At 33.0% G+C, this 7,373-nt stretch overlaps 1 non-coding gene across 1 annotated transcript; it reads right to left on the bottom strand.

The window, feature by feature from the left end:
- Positions 1–4,663: 4,663 nt before the first annotated feature.
- TRNAL-AAG (transfer RNA leucine (anticodon AAG)) lies at positions 4,664–4,744 on the bottom strand. The gene has a single exon. It is a non-coding gene; the product is annotated as a tRNA-Leu (tRNA).
- Between the last annotated feature and the right edge of the window lie 2,629 nt (positions 4,745–7,373).

Raw genomic sequence — 7,373 nt, 5'->3', positions numbered from 1 at the left:
CATATGCCAAAAAGTCCAAAGGTTACAGGTTCTATTGTCCATCTCACACAACTAGGATTGTGGAATCAAGAAATGCTAAATTTCTTGAGGATGATGTGATTAGTGAGAGCGATCATTTCAGGAACATAGTTTCCGCACATGATCATATAGAATCTCAACCTTCCACATCAAATAATAGATTGATTATAGTTTATAGCACTCCTCAAGTACAAACTAGTGCTGAACAACCAATCATTGAAATTTCATAAGTTGTTGATAGTATTCTAATAGATCAAGCAATTCAGGAATTGCAACAAGCTCTTGAACAATTAGATGAACCACAAGTTCCTCATAAAAACATTGGTACATCATTAAGAAGATCTACTAGAAATAAAAAAATCACCAATCCCTAGTGATTATGTTGTATACCTATAAGAATCTGACTATAATATTGGAGCCAAAAATGATCCTGAAATATTTTTACAAGCCATGAGTTGCAAAGAATCAAATTTGTGGCATGATGCTATGAAAGAAGAGATGAATTCCATGATGAGTAATGGAGTCTGGGATCTTATAGAGTTACATAATAAAGCAAAGGCTATTGGTTGCAAATGAGTCTTTAAAACTATGAAAGATTCGTTAGGCAACATTGAGAGATACAAGGCAAGAATTGTTGCAAAGAGATTTACTCAAAAAGAGAGAATCGAGTATATAGAATCGTTTTCTCCTGTAACTAAGAAAGATTCTCTACATATTATTTTGGCATTAGTTGCTTATTTTGACCTTAAGTTGCAACAAATGGATATGAAAACGATATTTCTTAATGGAGATATAGAGGAAGAGGTTTATATGAAACAACCTGAAGGTTTCTCCTCTAATGTTGGTGAGCACTTGGTTTGTAAGCTTAGGAAGTCTATATACGGTTTCAAACAAGCCTTTCGCCAATGGTATTTTAAATTCTATGAAGCGATTTCTTTATTTGGATTTGTTGAAAATCTCATGGATCAATACATATACCAGAAGGTTAGTGGAAGTAAAATATGTTTTTTGTTTTATACGTAGATGATATTTTGCTTGCAACCAACGATAAGGGTTTGCTGCATGAGATGAAATAATTTATTTCTAAAAATTTTGACATGAAGGATATGGGTGAAACATCTTATGTCATTGGCATTAAGATCCATAAAGATAGACATCGAGATATTTTAGGTCTATCGCAAGAAACCTATATCGATAAACTTTTAGAAAGATTTCAGATGAAAGATTGTTCACCAAGTGTTGCTCCCATTGTGAAAGGTGATAGGTTCAATTTGAACCAATGCCTAAAGAACAACCTTAAAAGGGAATCAATGAAAAACATCCCATATGCTTCAGCCGTAGAAAGCCTTATGTATGCTCAGGTCTATGCTAGACCTGATATTGCATTTATTGTGGGGATGCTGGGTCGATATTAGAGTAATCCAAGTATGGACCACTAGAGAGCTGCAAAGAAAGTGATGAGGTATCTACAAGGAACTAAAGATTATATGCTTATGTATAGACATACAAACAATTTGGATGTGATTGGTTACTCAGATTCAGACTTCATCGGTTATGTTGATTCTCGTAAATCAACATCAGGATATATTTTTATGATAGCTGGTGGAGCTATTTCTTGGAGAAGCACCAAGCATACATTGATTGCTACTTCTACCATGGAAGCTGAGTTTGTCTCCTATTTTGAGGTTACTTCACATGGTGTATGGCTTAAGAGTTTCATTTCTGGGCTTAGAATCATGGATTCTATTTCTAGGCTATTAAGAATTTTCTGTGATAATTCAACTGCTGTCTTTATGGCTAAAAATAATAAAAGTGTAAGTTGAATTAAACATATCGACCTTAAGTATTTAGCCATAAGAGAATGTGTAAAAGAAAAGAAAGTGGTCATTGAGCATATTAGCACTGAATTGATGATTGTTGATCCTTTGACTAAAGGTATGCCACATTTGAAATTCAAGGATCATGTAGAGAAAATGGGACTTGGTTCCACTTTGTAATGATATTGAAACTCTTATATATTGTGATATTTTCTCATTCATATGCACATTATTTTGAGAAAATATATTATTATTGGACCAATAATAAACATAAGGTTTATTCATTAAGTAATATTACCATATTAAGATTAAGAAACTAAATACATCGTGATACATGGATGATAATACTCGCTCTTAGAGGACTTATTGCTATGATTCATGTATTTATTTCTTAAGAAATGTATTCGAGAAAGATTAATTCAAATTATTAAGCTAAACGTATGGATTAAGTAATATTACCATATTAAGATTAAGAAATTAAATACATTGTGATACATGGATGATAATACTCGCTCTTAGAGGACTTATCGCTATGATTCATATATTTATTTATTAAGAAATATGTTTGAGAAAGATTAATTCAAATTATTAAGCTAAACGTATGGACCAAGTGGGAGAATGTAACCGTTATTATTAAATATTATATTTAATAATAATGTAACCGTTCTCATTAAGATTCATAATTCATTATAATCAATTTCTTCATTTATTATGTTTTAAATATTTCAATTTTTCATTCTAAATGTAACCATTATTATTAAATATTTAATATTATTAAGTTATTCATTATGGTTTAAACGTTACAAATTTAAATTAATTCTTGAACGTTATGAGTTAGTGAAAATAAATATTCTTGATGGGAGAACATATATATATATATATATATATATATATATATATATATATCTAAAGCGAGAGTTTTGAGTCGAGAAGTGCCAAAGTTCAAAAAGAAATATCTGCAGAAATTCTTGACAACAATGGAGTATGCTATTTTGTTTCCGCGTTACTTTTTATTGTATTTCCATTATAATAATTTAGAAACACTAGTTGGCTTCGATGATTTCTTACATATCTTCGATAGTGAGGTCCCTCTTCGTGATCGTTCCCATCCTTCAGGTCGCCAACGAAGTCGAGTGCCAGAACCCCTGAGTGGCTCATCGTTGTGAGTTCGATTTGCGTAGTTCTTGCCTTGCCTGCTTATATTCGTATAGCCATTTTCTTAAGGGTCTTGATTCGACGATTTTGCTTGTTAGATATGCGATCTTTGGCCTGTCAAACAGAGGTCCGGAGGCATACATTATTATCACTGTTTCTACCTGGTTTACAATTAGCACCGGACCCTTTGCCCCTTTCCTATTGTAGTCATTCAGCGTTTGAGTGGTAAAAATATTGTTGAAAAATCGAATGATTGGATTAAGTGGATCAGTGACGGTGGGTGAATTGGTCTCCCATCTGAGAAAAGCTGGAATCATGGTAGGAGGCATGGATGGATCATTGTTGAAATAGTGGTCACCTTGCGTTTTTAGTCTTCCAATAAGGGCTCTTCTATCACTTGAATGTAGCGAAAACACAGCATCGAATCTGCTGGTGCTTATTTCATAGCATCGAATCTGCTGATTCGTTCATTGTTAAGAGTTTCATTTACAGTCACTACAGTATCTGAAGAAATAAGGTAACCTAGTTGTTGAATTGTGAAAATTTTCAGGTTTATGGTGTTTCACGGAGTGTGATCTTGTTGGTATTGCTCGTCATAAAGCCCATTAAAACATGTGAATGAATAATACCCATTAAAACATTCGTATTAAAACTAATTGCATGACCACAGATTGTTCTGACTAGAGATTTGGAAACCTCATCATACCATTTTTTTTTTTATTTTTTATTTTTTACGGATGCAATCAGATATTCTTCTATGATTCCATTTTTTTTCTAGATTATTATGATACTTTTTATGGACTCATCAATCATGAAAAAAAAAATGGAGATAATTTAGTAAATGGTCCACTCTATCACCATGATTAATTCTTTCACCTTTTGTCTTGGATTGTGCAAGGGGACTTGTACTTGATTAGAGTTGAAGCTAAATTGTCTTTTGACTATGTACTTAATGGTGTTGCATGTGTTTTTTGAGCTTCTGCTAAAAGTTGCTGCAGTGGGGGATTGTTAGAATCATACGTCCCTGAGAGTTTTGTTTGTTTTAGACTGTGAACCTACTAAAGACATAATAATGTGCTTTATCGATATATCGATGCCTTTATTTACTTACTATAAATCTGTGTTACCTTTTCCTTATAGTTAGTCATAGTGTTGTAGATAATACAAGTTAAATTCAAATCAAATTATGTGCTCATAGGATGTGGTTTCTTTCACTCCGTAAGTCTTATCTTTTCAATGCATTCTTTGTGTTGAATCAAATCAAGTAACTTTGCAATGTTTGCATCTCCATTTTGCTTTTATAGACGGTGTCAATCGGAAGATAAAGAGTTAGTGGAAAATTTCAGCTGGTTTTCCAGTCGATAAAAGGTCTTTTCTTCATGACATTGCTGTCCATTCTTTTATAGATAATTTTTTTTTCTTTAATTTTATAAAAAAAACAAATATATTTTAAACATATAAATGGCATTTGACAATAATTACGGAGTTGATGATATTGCAATTCCTGATTTTTCTAGTCGGACCAGTGGTTTGGTTTCGCATTAAAATGTCAAAGAAATAAATTTTATACGAAAGAAACTATAACAACAAATTATTATGGATGCTACAGAAAGAAAATAATTTATTATTTTCCTATGCTTAAAATAAATAAAATTAATTAAAACATTTTAAATTGTTGAGAGTGGGATTTGAACCCACGCCCTTTCGGACCAGAACCTTAATCTGGCGCCTTAGACCAACTCGGCCATCTCAACATATATGATTTTTAAGGCTATATATAAAATATTACAAGTATCATTCAACCAACAAAGACAAAAAGAAAAACAAAAGTTACCTCTTCCTCCCCCTCACCCTTAACCAACAAAAACAAAAAACCAGCTTCACTTCCCTCCTCAACGCCTTCACCTATTCAGTCAAAAGTGCTAGTGTCTATCAGAACACGGTTGGAGGTATTTTTATAATATGGTAGGCGATCGTTAGGTTAACATCATGGTAAATGTTAAAAGAAGATTAAACATATCATTTGACCATCAATGAGTCATGCGATTGAGTGTCAAACTCCAAGGTTACAAAGTAAATTATGAGCAAACTTTCCGCTAGTGTTGTATGGCCGATCTCGTGAGGTTGAGTCGAGACCCTCACCACCACCATGTTGTTAGCCTCGTAAGGACAAGTCCCACCTTATGTGTTAGTTGACTGGGAACATGGTGTTGGCCATATCTCCTATATGTGAAAAGGTGATTTGTCAGCTAGATGGGGGTCATATCTCCTATATCATCTCTGTTTCGATATGTGAAATGGGAATAAGACAATATATCATTCAGTAGCCTATTGATCATATCGAGCTCAATGGATGAGCTTCCATGTTTAAGTTATTTCCTTGTTGGATCCTACTACGTCACTATTAAAAGATACTTCATGATTGATTTAGTTGCATCACTATTTGAGGACTTTTTTAGGTCTGATTTAGTCATGTTGTTGCTAATCAAAATGCCTTGTAAGCGTGAGTGATGACATGTGTAACAATTTACACAGTCTTTTTGCTTATTATTATTTATTTATATTTTTTTACTTTATGTTGCATGTTGTATATAATGTGATGTCCATAGATTTATGCAATGAGAATCAGATCATGATGAGATCATGATAATGAGACCGATTTACCTTTAAACATAAACTCTAAATAATCCCGGTCATATATTACTCGAGAGAGATAACGAGATAACCAGACAGACTAATGTGCTGTATAAATATCCATATGATGGAGACGACTAGTCTCATAATTGCTCGTGTAGGAACACTAGGGATACTATGCAGGTGCTCATTGGAGAATAAGTTAACTGATTGATCCACTCATGAAATGCTGGATGGTTGATGATACATCATTGTCAAACAACGATTCCTTTATCTCATTTGTATGTCTAGTCTTTAAACTTAAGACATAAATGATATCTTGTATGATTGCTTCACTCTTTGTGTTGGAAAATCTGATCAAAGCTTTACATGTGCAGCGAAAGAACAGAAAACACGTAAATTTCCTAGAAAAAGTATCTCATCATCGTGCGAAGATTGGTGAGTAAAAATGCGAAAATTGAAAACTACACGTATCAAGTGAGATTTGTTACTTAGGGAGATCCTATATCCCTGAAATTTCAAGATCTATAGGAGTGGATGAAGGAGGTCAATTGTCCTCCTCTTTAGCGGTGATCCACATGATAGATGCGACAAAGACATTCCTCAAATCACTGTGTAATCTTTCACTCAATGGCACCACGTGATAAAGAAGGGGCCGACCATTCTTGTTGTCCATAGGCCCCAAACTAGGGTTGTAAGCTAAGGAGGAGAGGAGATAGAGGAAAATAAGAGGGGTGGCCAAGAGGTGACTAGCTTATGTCATTATTAATTAATTGAGGGCTAAAAAAATCGAACTTCCTAAACCTTTTCAAATAGAGGCTATATGTAACATCCTTTATTTTTAAAAATTTATAAGGACTTATTTGTAAATATAAGGATTTTTTTATAATTCTTTAGCACTAAATATTTTTTATATATATAATGAAAGTATTGTGAGGGACCAAAATGTGAATCTCATTAATTGGAGGTGATTTGTGAAAGATTCACACTAAGAAAATAAAATAAAATAAAATGGAGGTCATGTGTCATTAGCAAGGATGAGCCACTTACATTTATTCTAAAGATGACACCTAAACCTCCATGCATGCTTGCCACCTCACTATTTTAGCATGAGTCAAACTTAAGTAATTTAAGGCACAATTGAGGGAAACTTTGTAGCCAATGTAACTTGAGAAGAGGAGAAGGAATTGAAGGAGAAGAGAAATAGACAGAATTGAAGAAGAAGAAGTTTTATCTTGGCTTAAGGCTTTGCATAAAATCCCCCACATTTGGGAATCAAAACTTTTTAAGGCAAATGTTCTAACTCATCCTAGAGATAAATTTTGATCCTTGTTTTCACCTTGATTTTGAGAAAATTGAAAGATTGTGGCTACATGTAAGATATCCATGCCGTTTATACATCAAATGTTGGATCTGAAATTTTTCAGATTTTGATCTTTCAGTACTCGTGTGGCCATAACTTTTTGCACCAAATTCGGATTGAGGAAAAAACCTCTTTCATACGAAAGGAGACTTATAAAGCTTTCATATGATATAAAAAAAATTGAAAGATTTGGAGTAAATTTACCTATCTAAACATATAAATGAAAAGACCATATATGTATTCAGTAAAATAGATACTACAGCTTCTAACCTTCTATTACTAAATTACTCATAACTCTCTAGTAAAAATTCTAAATTATGTAAAACATGATTCTTTAGAAACTAGATTCGTATATCTTTATTTTGACACTTAATTTGGAAATTTTG

Source organism: Musa acuminata, chromosome BXJ2-4 (genome assembly GCF_036884655.1).
Source record: "Musa acuminata AAA Group cultivar baxijiao chromosome BXJ2-4, Cavendish_Baxijiao_AAA, whole genome shotgun sequence".
NCBI classification, from domain to species: Eukaryota; Viridiplantae; Streptophyta; class Magnoliopsida; order Zingiberales; family Musaceae; genus Musa; species Musa acuminata.
This window is presented reverse-complemented; position numbering and strand designations above follow the sequence as displayed.